A 19,655-nucleotide genomic window follows, 5' to 3' on the forward strand; every position below is an offset into this window, starting at 1 on the left:
CTGGTGGGTGCTGATGCAGGAACTTCCCCTCAGCAAGCCCTCGTCCAGCCTGCAAGGGAAATTTGCTGAGGCGATTTGTCCCCTACTGCTCTCTCTCCCTTAGTTTCAACTTTTGTCCTAGGTATGGAGGTTCCTTGGAATCTGGGAGCACACAAACAGCTGCAGCCGTCTTGGGGAGCAGGCGTGAAGAGGCTGACTTCAGGGAATCGGCCAGCCTGGCTTGTGCTCTAGGTAGCAGGCAGGCCAAGGCAGAGCTGGAGCTCAGGGTTGGAGGGTAAGTTCATGGGGGAGATGTGGGAACGTTACACCCAAGGAGGAGACAAGGTGGAATTCTGGAGTGGAGGCCAAAGCTCAGACTTTACGCTGCCTGCTGCTCAGAGAGCACCGGAGGTCGAGATCCATGGGGGCAAAGGTCGGGGTGTGGTCGTGGGGTGGCGTGAGTGGTTGTTCGGGAGGAGGCGCTTTAAGATCCAGAGATCCCAGCTGCCCTGACTCATGCATTCTTGGAGGAGCAAAGTCCGAGGGCCTGGGCATGGCAGGACTCTGGTCCAAGATGACTAAGGAGTCAGGGGCAGAGTGGAGCTCCGAGTGGGAGGGCAGGAGCAGCATGGGGGCGCCCAGGAGCGCAGCCCAAGCAGCTGTGGTCCTGACCCCAGTGAGGGCTGCCATCATAGCCTGGGGTTCTGATCAATCACGCCTACATTTGCACACAAAGATCAGTAGTGCATACGGCAGGATTCTGCTGGTGCTGGGGAAGGCAATACCCTCTATGTCCACGCAGAGCTTTACCGGGTTTACCAGAGGCCTGGAGGGCACCATCTCCCCTACAGTCCTTACAGAGGTGTTTGCTGGCAAGAGTTAGTGCCAAGAGAGGTGTGGTGGTGCCATGCCGGGGCGTGCCAGGCGCAGCCCTGGTGACCAGGGCTTCTCGGGCTGAGCTCTGGATCAGCATTCCTTAATGGGCCAGACGTCTCTGGTTATGATGTGCTCAACATCTAGGCTCCCCCCACGCCCCCAACGGCAGCACACAGACTAATGTAATGCAGATCAAGTTCTCAGACCGCCAAGGGTGACCCCCAGCCCCCACCTCTGGTGTCTCTCCCCTGCTTCCTGTGAACTCCAGAATGGAGGAAACTGAGACCGTGAGGGGGTGGAGAATGCGGCAGGGGTCCTAAGTTTCCTGCTCAAGGAAGCTCTTAGCAAGACCCATCTGCCTTCAGGGAAGAAAACAATTCACTTCAGTCTTTCAAATTCAACATTTGGGACAAATGCTGTCATCAGCAATCTGTGTCGCAGCCCTTCCTCAGCAGCAGCGTTTTCCTGGGGACTTAGTTCCAGATGCTCTTTCTGCAACACTCCGTTGAAGATGGCAAAGCACCCAGATACTTACCCACCACATTTTATTTCCTTAGTGAATAATTACGACATTCCTTCGGTTACTTAAATGTGTTCTCTGAGTCAGGTAAAGGAGATCGTAATAGTTAATGGACAAGTAATTCTTGGGTCCTTATTATTCTAAGCACTTAATCATACTTAAAACTGACTATTAATGAAGCTTATAAACCATTTTACAGCTCTGAAAGTGAATTTTTCTGCAGGCTTAGAGAGTATTAAGCCATTTTGATTTTACCAAACAAATATTATTCATGCTTTCATTCCTGGGAAAAGAGATTTAGGAAGTGAGGCTAATGCTCAGTTGTCCTTCATTGGGTTTAGCAATTCCTTACTCCATCTGGGAAGCCTTCAGCTCAGGCTGAACCTTCTTCAAGTGATTTCCCAACTCAGTGAACATCTGTGACCTGCTTATTATTATTATTCAAGAAAAGAATGAGAATGCAAATCAAAGACATTAAGGACTAGCTGTGCTTTCCTGTTGGCATTTAAGGTAAATAGGTTGCTCTTTCCTTTTCTCAAGAATTACTGACCCACAGGAGAATGAATCCAAAACAAACTAGTTTATTTTAATGTTTTCTTTTTTAATAAGAGGATTAATACAAATCGCCTGCTCACCTGTTTTTAAATTAAAAGACTGAATGATAGAACTTATTTAACAAGTGTAGTAATACATTAAAAGCCTTCAATTTGATAGTGAGAAAAAGGCAGACGAAGAGTAAAAGAGAATCAAGAAGAAAGGACAGAATATGAATATTATCGACTTCCCAAGATATGACTAATATTGCTTTTTAAAAACAAGCAATTCCTTAGAGCAGGGGTTGGCAAACTTTTTCTGTAAAGGGCCAGATAGTAACTATTTTGTATTTTACATACCACGTACCATTTCTGTTTCATATTGGAGTGTTTTCTTTTTTTTAAACAACCCTTTAAAAATGTATGAAACATTCTTAGCTCACCCTCGTACAACACCCGACCGTGGGCCGAGTTGACTCAGCCCACAGGTGGTGCCGTCTGCTGACTCTGCTTTAGATTTTAAAATAGGGCAACTGTTGCCAGAATTTGTTCACCAGTAATTTACATAAAGTTTGCAAGTCAAAGTCTTCTTGACGATGGAAACTTCCTATTTTTCATGGAACAAGGTATACACTTGCTTCTCGGGAAGTGGAAATCAATGTGTGAAATCTCACTTTCCCGAGATAAAAGTTCTTGGAGGAGTGGCTTCTCCGTCTTGTGGCCTTTTCATCAGCAGAGCTCTGGAAGCTTTGAGAAACGCGTGTATTTCCAGCTTCAGGAATAAAGTGACCCCTGAGCGCCTCCTCTGCAGGCAGACTGTGTGTCCTGCGGCTCCAGCCGAGGGGTCCTGATCTGAAGGAGGGTTCCTTAAACTGGACTCTGAGGGCACACTCCTGAGGTCACTCAAGTTCTCTGCGAGATGTTTCAGCTTTGTGTTTTCATTTCTAAAGATAGTAAAAGTAATTGATGTGATCAAATGCGGGATCGTCTGGGTGGCCGCTGTCAAAATGGGAACAGTCACAGGAATTCAGTGCCCAAGGAATTCAAGAGCTCTGGCTACTAACAGGACTGTGAGTGAAGAACAGTGATGTCATAGCAACCTGTACCCAGGAAGGTTTTGCTGCGCTTTGGTTAAAACAAAAGGTCATGGGTGAAGACAGCCATCAGGCAGTTCAGCAGTGGGATCTGCCTTCCAAACCGTAGCGCCTGTGCTGTGGGAGGGGAGCCATGCCGCCTGCGCTGTGGTTTAACTTCTGCAAAGCCCTGTCCGTGATCAATAACGTCAGCACTGCAGCCCTGTGAGAATCTGTGCTCTCTAAATGACACCTGTTTCTCACTTAGTGAAAAATCTTCAACAATAGTGCGCCCAAGACCAGGGGCCGGCCGTGGCCAAGTGGTTAAGTTCGCGCGCTCCTCTCCAGCAGTCCAGGGTTTCGCCAGTTCAGATCCTGGGGGTGGACATAGCACTGCTCATGAGGCCACGCTGAGGCGGTGTCCCACATGCCACAACCGGAAGGACCTACAACTAGAATGTACAACTATGTACTGGGGGCTTCGGGGAGAAGAAGGAAAAAAAAAAAGGCCAGAAAGCTACAGGTCAGATGTCTGTTATAATGAATATATATACAAAAATCTTAATACAGAAGGTATTTTAAGTCAGAGATAATAGCCTATTTCAGATAATATTTGACTGAACAAATTCCGGAAGCTCAATAATTGAGACAGTCTTTGAAATTTATTGTAATTAACAGAATTTGACTGAAACTTAAGCTACCAGTTTCACCAAAATATAATCTTCCCTATACTACCCAATGTTTTGAGGAAATGGTGAGCACTTGCTTGTTGTATAACTTTTAAAAACTCAGCTTTGTTTTTATGTGAATATTGTGCATGAATATGAACATGCAAATGAGATCTTTGTTTAATTTCCAGTACTTTTATAGCTGGTCCTTTTATAAATCTGGTGGCATTAAAGAATGCATGTATTTTCAAAATAAGAGGAGTCTCTCACTTGGTTCAGATTAGATGACTTGTTTTGCACTTTGAATGAGTAAACCCAATTATGCAATTGTTGTCTCAGTTTAAATAAAACCTAAGAGCTGACTGCCTCCATATGCTGTGCTGGATGCTAGCTAACCGGCTATCAGTGTGCCAGAAAGCATTTTGGATGTGTGGGTCTCTGTCTATTTTACTTTTCCTCCGTGTAACTTGGAACATTGGTCTCAACTCTAAAACAGAAATTCCCTTTGGGCATTTCTGAATTGTTTGTGTCTGATTTTTTCTTTTGTGTTGTAAACATCAACGTGCTCCTTCTTTAAAGCTGCCTCCCTTTTTCAAGAAGAAAGGGGATAAAAGCAGTGGCTCATACTTTTTGGTCTCTGGTGACTTTTACACTGCTAAAAATTATCAAGGGACCCAAAGTTATATCAATTGCTATTTACCATATTAGAAATTAAAACTGAGAAATTTAAAAAATACTTAATGCATTTCAAATAATAATAAATTCATTACCTGATAACATAAAGAACATATATTTTTTTAAAAGAACATTTTTTGATACAAAAAAAGAGAGAAGCATAGCTTTATTTGACTTTTTGCAGATCTCTTTAATGTCTGGCTGAAAGACAATAGCTAGACTTTCATATCTGCTTCTGCATTGTTTGTTCCATTATGTTGTTTGGTTGGAGAATATGAAAAAAATCTGGCCTCACACAGGTTTGTATTTGGAAAAGGGAGGAGTGTTTTAGTAGCCTTTTCAGATAATTATGGATACTCTTTTTTGATACTACATCAAAGCAAGTGGTAGTTTCTTAAAGGTTAGTTGCAATATGAAATCTGAAATCATATCAAGGAAATTTGCATTAAAATTCGCTTGTCTAAAAATCTCAATCTGTCTTGCACTTAAAATGAATATTTTACTCATGGCTTCTGTATTATGAAGTATTGGTCATCTGGAAAATCGGTTCAATGAGATATGCACATCTTGTAACTGTGGACACATTTTACAGTATCAAGAAAATCACATCTGTTAATATCATCACCAATCTCATCAGAATAAAAAAGGTGTCAGTTTTGGAAAGCTGTCAAGCTCAAGATGGCAGCCACAAGTTTTTCAAAATTCTCATTTTCACTTGAAAGTTCAGATTTTATCATTCACAACAAATACTGCCAGCTCTTTTTCTGAAATGACAGACACACTTTGTTCACTTTCAAGAAAATGCCTGCCAAATATCAAAGTCTGAAGAACCACAGTTTGTCTGTCAGTTGTTCTTTCAAGTAAAAATCATGTTCCATTAAAAAAAAGTGACTAGTTCAGGCTGCAACTCACCTCACACTGTTTTTCCTTGAGACAACTCGTTTTTCAGGCGGTGGCATCAGCGATTTCCACATACTCCCATTGCATCACATGGAACATTGTTCTCAGAGGTTGTGAGTTAATAAAATTAATCATATTAATTAATGTATTGCTTCATCTAGGACATTCTTAAATGAAACTAGCTCTTTTTTTCCTTTTTAGTTATGAGTGGATGTAAGCAAATGGATGGTCCAGTTTCCTGCCACTGCTTTGAGCCAGGTAAGGCACTCTAATTACCTTTGCTCCAACATCAGGGCAAATGCAAAACAGTGAAAAAAGCAAATCCTAATATATGAAAATACTTTTGACCTCATAGGTCAATACTTTTGACTCTCTGATAGGATCTTGGAGACTTCTAGAAGTCTGTAGACCACACTTTGAGAACTGCTGCTTTTAACTACAGGAAAATAAAAGTTAAAAACTGGGAAGGAGAAGAAATAAAAAGAGGAAAATATCAAAATACTGAGAAGTCTTGAAATTCCTTTCTTCCCAGATATTTCTGCAAATACTTAAAATTTCTTTCTTTCTAGATATTTTAGCAATTCATTTACGCAGCTGACATCAATTTAGCATTTCCTGTGTCCTGGCCCTGAGCTAGGTGCTGGGAACATGGATAAATCAGAGTTCTCTGACTTGAAGTAACTTACAATCTCAAGGGAAAAGGTGCTAAGGTAAATAAATTCATGCAGAAGAGTGTTATGGGTTCTATGGTGAAAGCGTGACATAACAAAGGGAGTGGACTCCTCAACCTGGGGGAGATGAGTCAAGGTTTGGGACAAGTGATGCAAGTTGAGTCTCCACATAGGCATCAGCACTCACCAAGCAGACAGCGGAGGGATGTTGCTGGCACAGTGGGCTGGGAGGTGTAAGCTGAGGAGAAAATGAGGTGAGGCTGGAGCGGTAGGAAGTACAGATCACGGAGGGCTCATGAGCCGCTTGCAGGAGTTAGTGTCCTATTCTGCGGACATCCAGGAGCCACAGACAAGTAGGGGAATAACAAGATTACATTTGTGATTTAGAAAGATCACTTACAGCGTGAATGATGAACAAGAGGGAATATGATGGAAGCAATCATCTCTTGCAAGACTATTTCTGTCCTGCAAGTGGTCCGAATACAGGCTGCCCCAAGGCTGCTTTCCTTCAGCTGTTCTCATCCAGAATCCCTGACACAGGAGGCAGTACCAATCTCCAAGCTTGCAATGACCTCAAACACAGGAGATCGTGTCAAGCTGTCCCAAGGATTCTCTAGCCCTGCTCCATCATGGCAGTGGAAGCTTCTGCAGGTCAGCAAGTACCCACCAGCTGTGGGGATGCAAGCTTGTCTCCCCTTGCTGTAGATCCCCCACCGTCTTTATAGGCTATTGTGGTGGTTAATTTGATGTGTCAGCTTAGAGAGTGTTTTTGGATTAGATGAACATTTAAATCGGTGAACTCTGAGTAAGCAGCCTACCCTCCATAACGTGGGTTGGCTTCATCTAATCAGTTGAAGGCCTCAATAGAACAAAATTACCAGTCTCCCTGAGTGAGGGGGAATTCTCCAGAAGGCTGCCTTTGGACTTCATATGCGCCATTAGCTCTCCTGGGTCTCCGTCTGCTGGCCTTCAGACTGGGACTGCACCATCACTTCTCCTGAGTCTCTAGCCTGGTGTCCCACCACCAGAGAACCTTGACGGATACAGATATTATCCCGGGGGTCCCCTGGACTTGCCTTGGGGTGCCTTGGTGGGACAATAGCACCTCCTACTAGTCTAATTCTTTCCTCTGACATCTTAATCCAAATATGGCTGTTTAGCTAGTTCAGCTCTCTTACTATTTCTAACATGGATTTATCTAGCATGTCTCCTTAGAATGTGGTTGCGCTTATCTCCCATTTTTCTCATCATTGGAGTTTAAGGTGAACTAAGGCAACTGGAAAAGTCTCATTTAACAGCCTTTTATGTAAACTGACATCTTAGATAAAAAAAAAATACAGATGATATTTTTAGATAATTGCTTATGTGGCCCCTTTAAAGGTCGCAAAGAGGTGATTTATTCATGTTAGTCAAGAGATAGGCCCAGAGCATCGTGCTCCGTGGAATGACACCAGTGGAAATAAGAAAAACAGGAATCCTGACCAGCTTTCTTCTTCTAACGTTCAGAATCTAAACCAGAGTCTGGAAGAAGCCTCTCAACCAGGAATCACAAGAACAGATGTTTCCCATGGAGACTAGAAAATAGTATATGTTCTAGAAAATGAGTCAGGATTCTACACAGTTCTAGTGACCGGATTATTCCCTTGCATATTCTCAAGTATTCTCTCTGCCTCCCTCTCCATCTCTCTGTGTATGTATATTTTTCTGCTACCAACCAGCTGATTTTCACTAGGTAACGTGAGTTCGAAGTCTCAAGAGAGAGCATTGGATTGTCCAGTTAAGCACCATCATTCCTCAAGGGCAGAGCTTTTGGCATCAGATCCCCTGAGAGGCTGCTGGTCTGACTCGATTAGCCACCTTTGCGTTAGGTATGCACTCTGGTCCAGCTGTTTGTCAGTAAGCAGGCTGACGTGGAACGAAACATAGCCACCAATGCCTGAGGAACTTTCCAGAGTATTTTCCTCAGTGTGTGCTGTGGATGGGCTGATTTCCCTTGCAAGAAGACTGTAGGCATGGCCACCACGCTGGGGAGTCCTGTGGGTTGATTGTTTCAACAAACCTCAGAGGACCGTAGGCAAAAGAATGAGGAAGTCCTTTACCTCTTCTTTGGGGAGCCATTTCTCTTTTAATGCTTTCTTCTTATCATTCTTCCTCCATTTTGCTCCGTCTTCCTTGTGTTCAGTGCCCTGAATAGAGTTCCAGATGCTGTTCATCCCACTCTCACCATCCTAACTTCACTTCACAGCATACCTGCCTTATCCTCTGTCCCATTTGTTTGCCCAGAATCCTGCTTTCTGTGGTGGTAACTAAGAGTGGCTAACCCATCCATGAAAGTGTTATCAACAAGAGCTAGTGGAAGCATGGCTTCCCCTCCCTTCTACAGAGCGGATATTCCTGAAACTGGGGGCAGGCCAATGCAAGAGTTGAGGACAAGGAAATCTTGAAAGGGCGTGTGGCCATAGGCAATGAGAAGAAGAGCTTCAAATAATACCACGCAAATAGCCCCTTAGCCCACCTAGGTGTACAGTAGGCCCAGGTTGGGCCCAGTGGAACCTAAGAAAGTGTTAGCAAAAAACTATAAAATTATTTGAGTCATTGCACCTGAAGCAGCTAGAAAACTGGTAACTTTTCATGGTCCATTATAGCGCTTAAGTCAATTATTGACTAGTTCTTGTCAATAATTCCTGCGTATCCAAAAACAATCCAATGGGCATCTCACTTTTAGAACCATTATTTTCTCCTCTCACCTATTGTAAATTATATGCAATTAAGGTGAAGAATTGCTTCATTGATCTAGCATTTAACAGAAACATTTAATGAAATGTTAAAACTCTAATGGAAAGAAGACCAAAGGTTTAACAGTAGATGATTATTTTTCAGATGCATATGTTACACTTGTCCAGTAATCTACCATTGACATTAGTATGATGGTTATTGTTAATTTAGACCTTTAATCTGCACACTTGTTTCCAAGAGCTGAAGTCACTGTATGCTGAATAAGAGTTCGTCCTATGTGTCATTGGCAGCGTTTGAGACTGATCCAGGGACAATAATTATGCATGTGACAAAGGAGGCTGTTATGCTATCACACACAGCATTTAGCAAGTTTTCTTCAGGTTCCCATGGCCTCTGTAGTATTCAGAGAAACTCAACAGAAAAAGAACATATTTCAGGGTATTAATGGAGCCCTCAGTGCCTGCTGCCTTGTGCTTTTTGTAAGGAGATAATAGATTCATTCATTAAGAACTGTAAGCTCTTCAACTACTTTTTAATTTAAAAAAGAGGTAGATAAGAGTATGAGCCATCTCAGGTAATAACTGTATTATACAAGCCTGAGTTTGAATCCCACATTTACCAGCCATGGAGAGGTTATCACAACCTCTCTGGCCTCAGTTTCTTCCTGTGTCAGATGGGGAGATGCTTGTCTGGTACAGCAGCTATGGGATTAGAGATAAGAGCGTGTGTCAAGTGCCTGGCGCATGGCAAACGCTCCCGGTATTGTCATTCGGAGAAGTGCTGTGGTAAGCTGTTTACATTTAAAGGACATTCACATTCTCTGAGTTTGATGTTGCTTGAAAGCCTTTCCTGCCTGGTGGCCGACTTTCCCTTTTCTTATTGTTCTAAGAATACTTCTCCATTTGGCCCATTGTAATGACAACAATTGTTTAGTTGCCCCATCAGAAGAGGGAAGGCTTCCTGGAGCCTGGCTGACAGAGCTCCCTGTCTGATCTGTCCAACAGCTTTGCAACTGGAGACAGAGACCAAGCTCTCACTTCCTCCTCTCAGAAGGGAACAGTGTCTCCAACCAAAATAGATCCTCCTCGTCGTGCAAACACCACCCAGAATAAATACAAGGAAATGAGGGCAGAAATCCACTGTGATGGATACTGAGACAGAATTCTTCCCAAAATAAAAGGTTCTTGAAAGTTTGTAGAAAGCAGTAATGGGTGTTACAGCACATGAATCATTGTTGTGCCAATTCCAGATTATAACTGAGTAATATACAATAGTAATACAGTATTATAAAGTAGTAATAGACCATACGCAGAGTGTTCTATTTGCATTACTTGAACATAGATAGATACGGTATCCAGAGAAATATACCCACGTAGCTACATTTACAAACAAGGATAGCCTAGTCGAAAGTCATAAGAACCAACTCACTCATGGATTTTAGTGGAAAATTAGTCAAGATGTTGGTATGAAAAAAATACTAAACTTCAGCTCTCTCACATCCATAATGAAGCTTGGAATAAAAATCACGTGATGTTTTCTATATCTTTATACATTTCAATATTAAAGTTGGATGCAAATTAGTGATAAAGATTGGGGGGAAGGGACATCAAAGATGAGCACTGCACTACGAGAATTATAAGTGTTCAACTTTTAGCCAGCCCTGGTGGCCTGCTGGTTAAAGTTCAGTGTGTTCCGCTTCGGCGGCCCAGGCTGGTTTCCGGATGTGGAACCACACCACCCGTCTGTCAGTGGCCATGCTGTGGCAGTGGCTCACAGAGAAGAACTAGAAGGACCTACAATAAAATATACAACAACGTGCTGGGGCTTTGAGGAAGAAAAAGAAAGAGAGAGGAAGATTGGTAATAGATGTTAGCTAAGACCGAATCTTTCAAAAAAATGTATTTAACTTTTCAATTATTTCTATTCAAACAAGATATGATCTTTATCAGTCATAAAACTTGTTAGGTTTTTTTTCTCTTATTGGATAATTTTCCTATTGTCTTAAGGCAATGTCTAAAGCTGAAAAAAAAAATCTAATTCTAATCCAAATTCAAGGTCAAGTGATTGATAATATTATTTGACAAAATTTGAAGGATGTCAGATCATGTAACTTGGACATAAAAAGCTTCATCTGCCTAAAAAGTCGTATTCCTTCATTCATAAGAAAACCAATTTATAAGAAGGTAGCATCCTGGCCTACTGAGATATTATTAATTATCTGGAGAAGAAAAGTGTCTAATGAACTTTATAGTTCCATTTCAGAAGTAGGGACAGTACTGTTTTTACCAGATATCAAACTACTGCAATCAAAGTAGAACTGTGTTGCTATTAAGACAGATCAATCAGTGGGAGAGAATGGGGTCCAAAAGTCAACGCACGTATATCTGGGAGCAGAAGTCACTGAGAAAGAATACATAATATTTGTCAAGCATACAATTCAAAGGGCATATAACAAACAGGCTGGAGATAATCAGCTATATATAAGCAAGAAAATAATGTCAACTCCTATCTTACCACATATCCAAAAGGAAATTCCAGAAAAGTTAAGGAACTAACTATAAAACAAGGAAAGTCATAAAGATATTAGAAGAAAAAATAGGAAAACGTTTGTGTCGCTATGGAATGAGGAAAGTTTTCTTTAGCAAGATAGGAAAATTACAACTGAATATACTTTTTTTAAAAAACTACTTATAGTGTACTATGTAGCTAGTTTATGAAGGAAAAGATGAGAAGAATTGATTAAATAAACATGTGTAACTTTTATGTAGTATAAAGCAGAGAATAAGTGATCTTCTAAGAGAAAATGTTTACAACACATATAACACAATGGCTTAATATCCCCAATATGCAAAGAGCTCCTGCAAATTAATTAGAGAGTGACAGGTGTGGACAGGTGATTGACAGCAGAGGAAATGCAAAGGGCCAGTAAACATAAGAAAAGGTGCTTGACATCCACGATAGGCATCAGGGAAGTGAAAACTGAAACACCTGGACATCACTGGAGTGGAAGACAGGGTTCCAACCAGCACGACGTAACTTCAGATGCGTCCTGCCACCCAGCACTGGGAAGGCTCGGGGGCGCTCGCTCCCGTTGAACACCAGGGATGGTTCCGTAAACTGCTTCAATCCAAAAATAATCTCCCAGTATCTGTCAGAATACAAAAATGCACAAATACTTTCCCTACAACCTCAGTTCTGGGGTGATCCGACAGCAATAAAAATGAAGTATATAAGCGAGTGTACGAGTACCCTCAGGAAAGGAGGAGGCAGAGCTGTGTAATGGTTAGAGCACGGCCACTACACATAGACTCGCTGGGATTCAAATCCATTCCATACTACGACCTTGAGTAAGCTATTTAATCCTTATGGGCCTCAATTTTCTCATCTGTAGAAAGAAAGCAAAGCAATAATATCTATCTCACGGAGTTTTATGAAGATTAAATGAAATAATGCATGTAAAGTGCTTAGAACATTGCCTACTACATTTTAAGACCATAGTAAACATTGGTTATTATTATAATTATTTGTAATAACACAAACAACCTAGCTATCCATCAACAAGAAAATAATTGAACAAATTGTACTATGAAACCATTACAAATAATGAGGCATATCTGTGTGCAGGTATTTGTCCCATATGTTAAGTGAAAATGAGAGCTACAGTTTATATATTGTATGACCTGATTCTGGAATAAAAACAAGACTAAATAATTACCCTTCTGATGTGCCCATTTTTGTGGCAGGATAATAATTTGAATATTAACCACGTTTTTTTCCTTCCAGTAGGCCACCGTTACCTCTCTCTCCCCTTACCCCCAGTTGAGCCCCTGGGCTGCTCTGAATGTAATGTTCCCAGTGAGCTTTGGAAAAAAGCACCACCCTAGCAACTGGTTTCCAAAAAAGTCAAACTTGCGAATGTTTGAGGGTTTGAGAAAAGAGGGATCTCCCCACTGCCTGACTGGAAAAAAATCCTGACAGAAATAAAAATCCAAGCATAGGAAACACGTGTACGAGGAGGCTTGTTGAAGGTTGGACAGGAGACACTCCCACTGTGGGGAGAGATGAGAGCGTGTTGGAAGGAAAGAGTGAGTGTTGGAAGTGAGCCTGGAAGAAAGGCGCTTGATGCCAAAAGCCACAGATAGAACCTGGGCAACTGGAAAACTCCAGCAAGGCTAGTGGGACCTAAGGCCAGAGGAAAGCTGGGCCTCAATTTCTAGGGAGGCCAAGGAAGCTGGCAGGAGCCCACAGAGGAAATGGCTGGAATGAGCAGGGCAGGAAGGGCCTCAGGCAGCCTGGCAGAGATCGCTGTGGCTCAGGCACAGATGCCACCACACCTGACAGGGTCTGACAACAGTGGCCAATGCATCTGTGGGGACCAGTGGCCAGGGCCCAGAGAGGATGAAAGATGTCTCAGTATCACCATGGTCACCAAGGATCAGATGCTGCCCATGCTGTACCTCCCACTGAATTCTTGGTACCACACACCCCCGCTGACCTACAGGCACAACTATAGAGAAAGGGAGGGAGTTCCAAATTCACTGAGAGTGAGGAGCCGCCTGCCTGATGGCGGGGAGCCTCAAGGAGAAATTAATTTGAGTGAAAGAAAAATTAAGTAATATTTCTTCCTCATCAAAGTTGTGGACTCATACCCGTTACATGTATTTTTACGTATTTACATACGGATGATCGAAAAACAAAATGTTAAGAGTGGTTGCCTAGGGGGGACCAGCTATACAGTTGGAAGGGGAAGAAGAAACTGTTTGTCTTACTTTAGACATTTCTGTAATGATTACATAGTTCAAATGAATAGGTCTTACTTTGGTCAGCTAATTGACTGAAATAGTACCAAATGCAAAGACAAAACCAGCAGGTTCAAAATCGTTTTGTAGTACATGATAAAAGTCAAGACTCAAAATGCTTATTGTGGGAAAATCATTGGTATCTCTGAACCTCGATTTACTAATTTATAAAATGAAGGGTTTGGGTTAAGTGATTTATATAATCCCTTCCTTCTCTAAAATTCTCCTAAGGCAGTGAGTTTCCTGTTCTTGAAAATGCACAACCAGATATGGTAGAAAAGAGTCATGTTTGTGAAAGACCTTGGATAAGTAAAAACCCTTCTAAGTTAATGTTCTAAAGATAATGACTACAGGAACTACAGCGGAAAACAGAACTGTTCCAAGAAACAGGGGTTTGGTTATCAATCTCAGCTCTGCCAGTGATCTTCTGCGTGACCTTGGACCAGAGAATTTAAACACTTTGGGTTAGATTACAGTTCTAATGCAGAGGTTTCCAAACCCGTCTGTATGTTAGAATCAGTCAGAGATTTAAAAAAAAATACACACGCCATACACCCAATAGGATGTGTACATATGTCACCAAAAGACACGTACAAGAAAGTTCAAGGCAGCACTATATGAAATAACTCAAAAGTAGAAGCAATCCAAATGTCTGTGGAGAGTAGAACGGATAAAGAACTGTTGGTATACGTGATCAGAGACTATAGATTTGGAGGTCAGCAAACTTCTTTCTGGAAAGTGCCAGATGGTAAATATTTTCACCTTTGGCAGCCATACAGTCTCTGCTGCGACTAAACTCTGCCGTTGCAGAGTGAAAGCAGCTGTAGACAGGAATGAATCAGCCTGGCAGGGCTTCAATAAAACTTTATTTACAAAATAGGAGGCTGACCCCCTACTACACAGCAATGAAAATGAACAATCTATAACCACATGCAATAACATGGATGAATTTCACAAACACACTGTTGAGTGGGAGAAGCCCACTTCTTGTGTGGCACAAATGGAGCCACACACTGTGTAATTCCATTTAGATACATTTCATAAATAGGCCAAATAAGCAATAATGTTGGAAGTCAGAATACAGTGGTTATCTTGGAAGAGTGCTGACAAGGAGGAGGTCTAACTGGGGGTCTTCTGGACTGGGCTTCTCTATTACTTGATTTGAGACTGTGTTTATTTTGTGAAAATTAATTGAACTGTACACTTATAGGATTGGTAGATTTGTTTCTGCCTTAAGGTTTACTTCGGTGAAAAGTTGAGATAAAAAAATAGATATTTCAGGGTATCACTCTGTAAGAATCTGAGTACGCTGGTCGGGTGTGTGGCCTGAGGCTCTGTCCTAATCAAGCCTTGAAGAGGTAGGTGACCCGCCCAAGGTCACTTGATTGGCAGAGCTAGCCCAGAGTGAGTTCTTAAAGCAATGGGCATGGGTGAGTCAGTTCTGCAGAAAGAGAGGACACAGCGCCTGTCCTTGAGAACGAATGGGAACTAGCTAAACGAAGCCAAGCTCACATTCCAGGTTTCACCTTTGAGTGATATTTGCACCTGAATATTCCCATTGCCTTCTGCCACCTGGGCTGCATCCTGTTCAGAGCTTTTCGGATTTCCAGAATTGCTGGGAAGCTGCCAGAAGCTTTCAGGGCTCAGCATGAGCACAGCGGCCAGCTCTCAAAGTCGATGGTCCCCGTGCTCTTGCCAGCTCCCTGCTCCTCTCAGAAGGCAAGATGGCGCAGCAGACGCAGCCTCAACTTCCGGTTCAGACAGATACAACTTCACATTCTGGTTTTGCAACTTCTCGGCAAGTTACTGACTTTTACTCAACCCTGATTTTTCTCATTTGTGAAATGCACGTAAAATCCCACTTCATCCTCCCCACCCCTATGACTTGCAAGGTTTTTTTCTTTCTTTTTTGAATACAAAATTCATTTAGTCAACGTTTATGCATCAAGCACTGTTAAATCCTTTGCAAGAATTATCTTATTTAATCCTTATCAGCGAGTGAGCTTCATTTATGATCCTCATTTTGCAGATGAAGAAACTAGGAATCAGAGAACTTAAGTGACCCGTCCAAAGTCACACAGGGAGTAAGAGGTGGAACCAATTTCCCACTGAGGAAGTCTGACCGGGAGCCTAACCCTTAACCACAGCTTGCAACCATGACAGTGCCCGGCAAGTATCATCATGTGTGGCCTGTGGACAAAACTCAGTTGACGTTAATTCTGCATTTCCTCTTGCCTCAAAGAGCTATGACACTGAGCTCAGGCCCGGCAGTCAGAAAATCTGGATTCGAATGGCTTGGTCCATCACTTTTACTCCCTCATGGGCATAATAAAAACACTGGATTAGGTAAATCTGAAATGTTTCTCCTGAATTTGTACTAAATGAATTTGGACACTCTTTGAATGCTTGCTCCAAACAGAGAATGACTTTAAAAAATTTTTCTCCTAAAATTTTATGAAAATTTTGCATTTGCTTCCATAATCTGTTTATTTTAAAAATAGATACTAAATTCTTTACCAGCCAAAGCCCTCTCCTTCACACACTCACGCCCACCACACCTCATCCTGCAGCTCCTTTTAGATGTAAAACAACGTTTTTAACTTGTCTTAAAATACAGTAACTGCTAGCAATCACACTCATTGTCCAAAAAGATAGCACTCTCCAAAATCTAGAAAAGAGAGAATGTTCAACTTAAATGATGCAAAAGAGAGTGATAGAATGATGAAGACATATGTTTTATGTAATATTATAATCTCAGCTTCCAATCCCAATGAACGCACCTTTTCACTAAGCCCCTTACCCGTCCTGCAGTTCTCGTGTGTCCCTTTACCTGACTCATGGCTGCATAGTCCCAAGAGACCGCTCAACTTGCTTTGAGAAGCACAGATTTCACTGATTCCTCCAGTCCTCTGAACTTCCACCATTCTATTTATCTATGTGATGTGGAAGCTTATGACAGAAGCTGCCCTTACACGTGACACGAATCCCTAAAATTCATCCCTAAAATTCATTGTTTTCTCATGAAAACAATCAATGCACTTTTGGTATCTCGCAAACTTGGCAGAGATTGCTGGATTTTCTACAAATTGAAGAGTAGCGATGGTGACATGGTTGGTGGTGATGGTGCTGATAAAACACAGCCCCAGCTCTAGACGGGATGGTTTCTTATAAAGACAAAGTTGAAACTTAGGTATCAAATTTGGAAACCGTTGGACCCACAAGTCCATTTGGAGGGCAGGAATGGTAAATTCACGGAACAAACTAAGGATTGTTTTGATATTACTTTTTCCCTCCCATTTGCCTATATCTAAAACTCAATTCGTACTATTTAAGGGAGGATGAATTTTGTTCAAGCCATTTACAAAAGTAAAAAGAAAAGTTAACTTGAATAATAAGTCAATATTTTGATCTTTGTGCAAGCATTAGCAGAATTTAAGAATAACACTTAAAATAAATTGTTATAATATATGGGATATATACAGGAACATTATATTTTTGAAAAACAAACCGTAAAAAGCCCTGTTAATTTTGAAAGCACGACAGCCAGTAGGGTGGAAAGATTTAGTATTCCAGTAATAAGAGTTTGGAATTCCAAAACACAGAAAAATTGTCATTTTTATTGTTTTGCTTGGTTTGGTTTTATTCCAGGAAGTTAGGAGACACTGGGCCAGACAGTATAGACGACAAGTCATGATGTGAATGCTTCCTGCAAGACAGGAAACACTCTCAGACCCTGCGTACGACTCCCCGTGAAGTCTGCTCTTTGTTTCCAGTACATCCATTTGTCTCTTTGTGCTTAAATCTATGTGCCGTGTCCAAATGAGGCAGAGAAAACTGTACTTCTAGGACAATATGTCTCCTAAAGAAACTGTTGCTATAGCACCAAGGAGTAAGTGAAGATGCTCACCACCGATTTATCAAGAGATATTTGGTACAAATGGAGGGAGTTGCTAGAGTAGCTTTCCAAAGGATCTCATAATAAAAATGTTCCGTTCCCAAATGGTAATGATTTCACACACGCACTCAAGTGTATACGTACATACATGTATATGATTTGCTTTCAAGTGATTTGAGATTTTTAAAAAAGAAATCATTAAAAATCAGTTTTAATAATGAATATGTTTTGAATTTGTGTTTTTGAGTTATTTTCATTTTGATCATGCAGATCTTGGAAACTAATAACCCGGAATATTTTCCTCATCACTTTGACACTGATTCACTCTGCCCGTGAATTGTCCACCTGGATGGAGGAGGAAAATTTCTCCTTCAGGATGGAGTTGGCTTCGATTCAACGATCAGATCCATGCAGTTCCCCAAAGGTGTGCTCTTATTGCTGCAAAAAAAGAAAACAAATATATAATAATGATGTTTAAATTATTGAACGATGCTAGCCAAAACTTGCAAGTTTACAGTAACAATGAGCACAAAATTATGGTAAAAATCTTCTTTCCTACACGTATTTCTGATGAAATTATAGCAATATTATTTCAAGCCAAATTGAACTGCAATAGAATGATATGTTTCAGCCCACTTACTAGACAGCAGGTTTTTATTACAAAAATCCTATTTTCCATTAGTTTCATTTGCAAGGCAGATATCTCACCACTGGTTGAAAGGATGGCATGTCAGCCCTCAGCATTTGAAAGAGAATTGAGGTGTTGCAGGGTGGCCTTGCTGCTTCCGAAATCTCCGGGGGGTGGGGGGGGTGGGGGAGGTGGGGGGGGTGGGGGGAGTCTTTCCTTGCCTCTTCCCGTTTCTGTTCCCCAGGCGCTCCTCGGCTTGGGGCAACATAACTCTAAACTCTGCCTCTCCCTTTACGTAGCCATCTTCTCCGTGTGTCTGTGTCTTCACGTCCATTCTCTGCGTGTCTCTCTCTCTTCTTATGGAACAACAGTCTTTTGGGACTAAAGGCCCACCCTACTCCATATGACCTTATCTTAATTAATTACATTAGCAATGGTTATATTCCAAATAAGGTCATTCTGGGCTATGGGAGGTTAGGTTGTCGGCATATCTTTTGAGGGGACACAATTCAACTCATAATACTTGCTACACACCGTTCCCAAGGCTGGGATTACAGCAAGAATAAGACAAAGTTCATGCCCTCCATGTGCAAGGAGATGGACACTAAACAAACAAAATCCAAGAGTATCAATTAGTGATAAACGTGGTGATAACAGGGCACTGAGTAGACTGGGTGGTCAGAACAATCGCGCTAGGGTGACCTTCAAGCTGAGATCCCAAGGCAAGAAGGAGGCTGCTGTGCAAGATGGAGAAAAGAGGATTCCAGGCAAAGAAAACCAAAGCTCCCAGGAGGAAAGAGTTTGTCCCTGTGCCACTGCGCACAGCAACATCTGGCTGCACAAAGGCTTTCCTTTCTTTCCATGAATTTGTGCGATACTTCACAAATTATCCACCCAAATTTGAGCTCCTAGTAGGTCATTTTCTGTAAACCTACGGACAGAGGGAATAGCAACCCAAGCAATGGGACTTCTCATGCTCTAAAAAAGAGTACTCATCTTTAGTTTGAAGATGTCGTATCCTTTTATGGACTATGAGGTTATTTTTATAGTTTGACAGCTACTTTCCAAATATAACTAAAATATCATTGCAAAGAATTATTTTAAAAAAGGGAAATTATTAGTGCCTAGATAAGTCCTACTCATATCTCCTTAAAAGATATCTGATCTGATTTGCATCTATGCATTCATACAAGATATTAGTGTCATTTATAAGAAATCATCCTCAAGTTTATCTCTAAATTAAACAAATAATGTAGAAACAGCCATTTTGATGAAATCTAGCTGTATTTCACAGAAGCCACATTTTTCTAAGAACTCTCTTCCTTTTTTAATTCTGTAGGTTCAATCCTATTGGATATAGTGTTGATCTAAGCTGGGCTGTAGGTCGTTTCATTTCAAGGAAAATGAAAGCACTGTATGACAGAAAAGACTCAGGTCAGAATCGTTTGCACCTTTCCTATGTCGCATCTGGATTTGCATTTTTAATACTTTTAGGAAGAGTCACAGTAAAAATAAGACACATCTTTTCCTTTTTGCTGTTTGCAGACATAAGCATATTTTACTCACTGAATTATTAACTTTTCCATATGCCTGTCAGTTTTTAGAAAAAGGCCAAGAACTTGTAAAATAATGTCAGAATCTGTGATTCAGCGAGAGAACAAATGCACCCAGTTCCCAGAATAACCTCAGAAATGACCCAATT

The 19,655-nt window shown here is 41.5% G+C and overlaps 2 long non-coding RNA genes across 2 annotated transcripts in view; one reads left to right on the forward strand and one right to left on the reverse strand.

The window, feature by feature from the left end:
* Nucleotides 1–17,543, forward strand: LOC139073431 (uncharacterized). The gene is made up of 3 exons (XR_011522156.1): nt 1–274; nt 5,426–5,482; nt 15,460–17,543. It is a non-coding gene; the product is annotated as an uncharacterized lncRNA (long non-coding RNA).
* The window catches only part of LOC139073429 (uncharacterized), a 16,506-nt gene continuing 14,354 nt past the window's right edge, over nt 17,504–19,655 (reverse strand). The window contains exon 3 of the long non-coding RNA XR_011522154.1: nt 17,504–17,763. This is a non-coding gene — a long non-coding RNA (uncharacterized lncRNA). The remainder of the gene's footprint in view (nt 17,764–19,655) is intronic.

The sequence above is a fragment of the Equus przewalskii genome, chromosome 9, assembly GCF_037783145.1.
Source record: "Equus przewalskii isolate Varuska chromosome 9, EquPr2, whole genome shotgun sequence".
Classification (NCBI taxonomy): domain Eukaryota; kingdom Metazoa; phylum Chordata; class Mammalia; order Perissodactyla; family Equidae; genus Equus; species Equus przewalskii.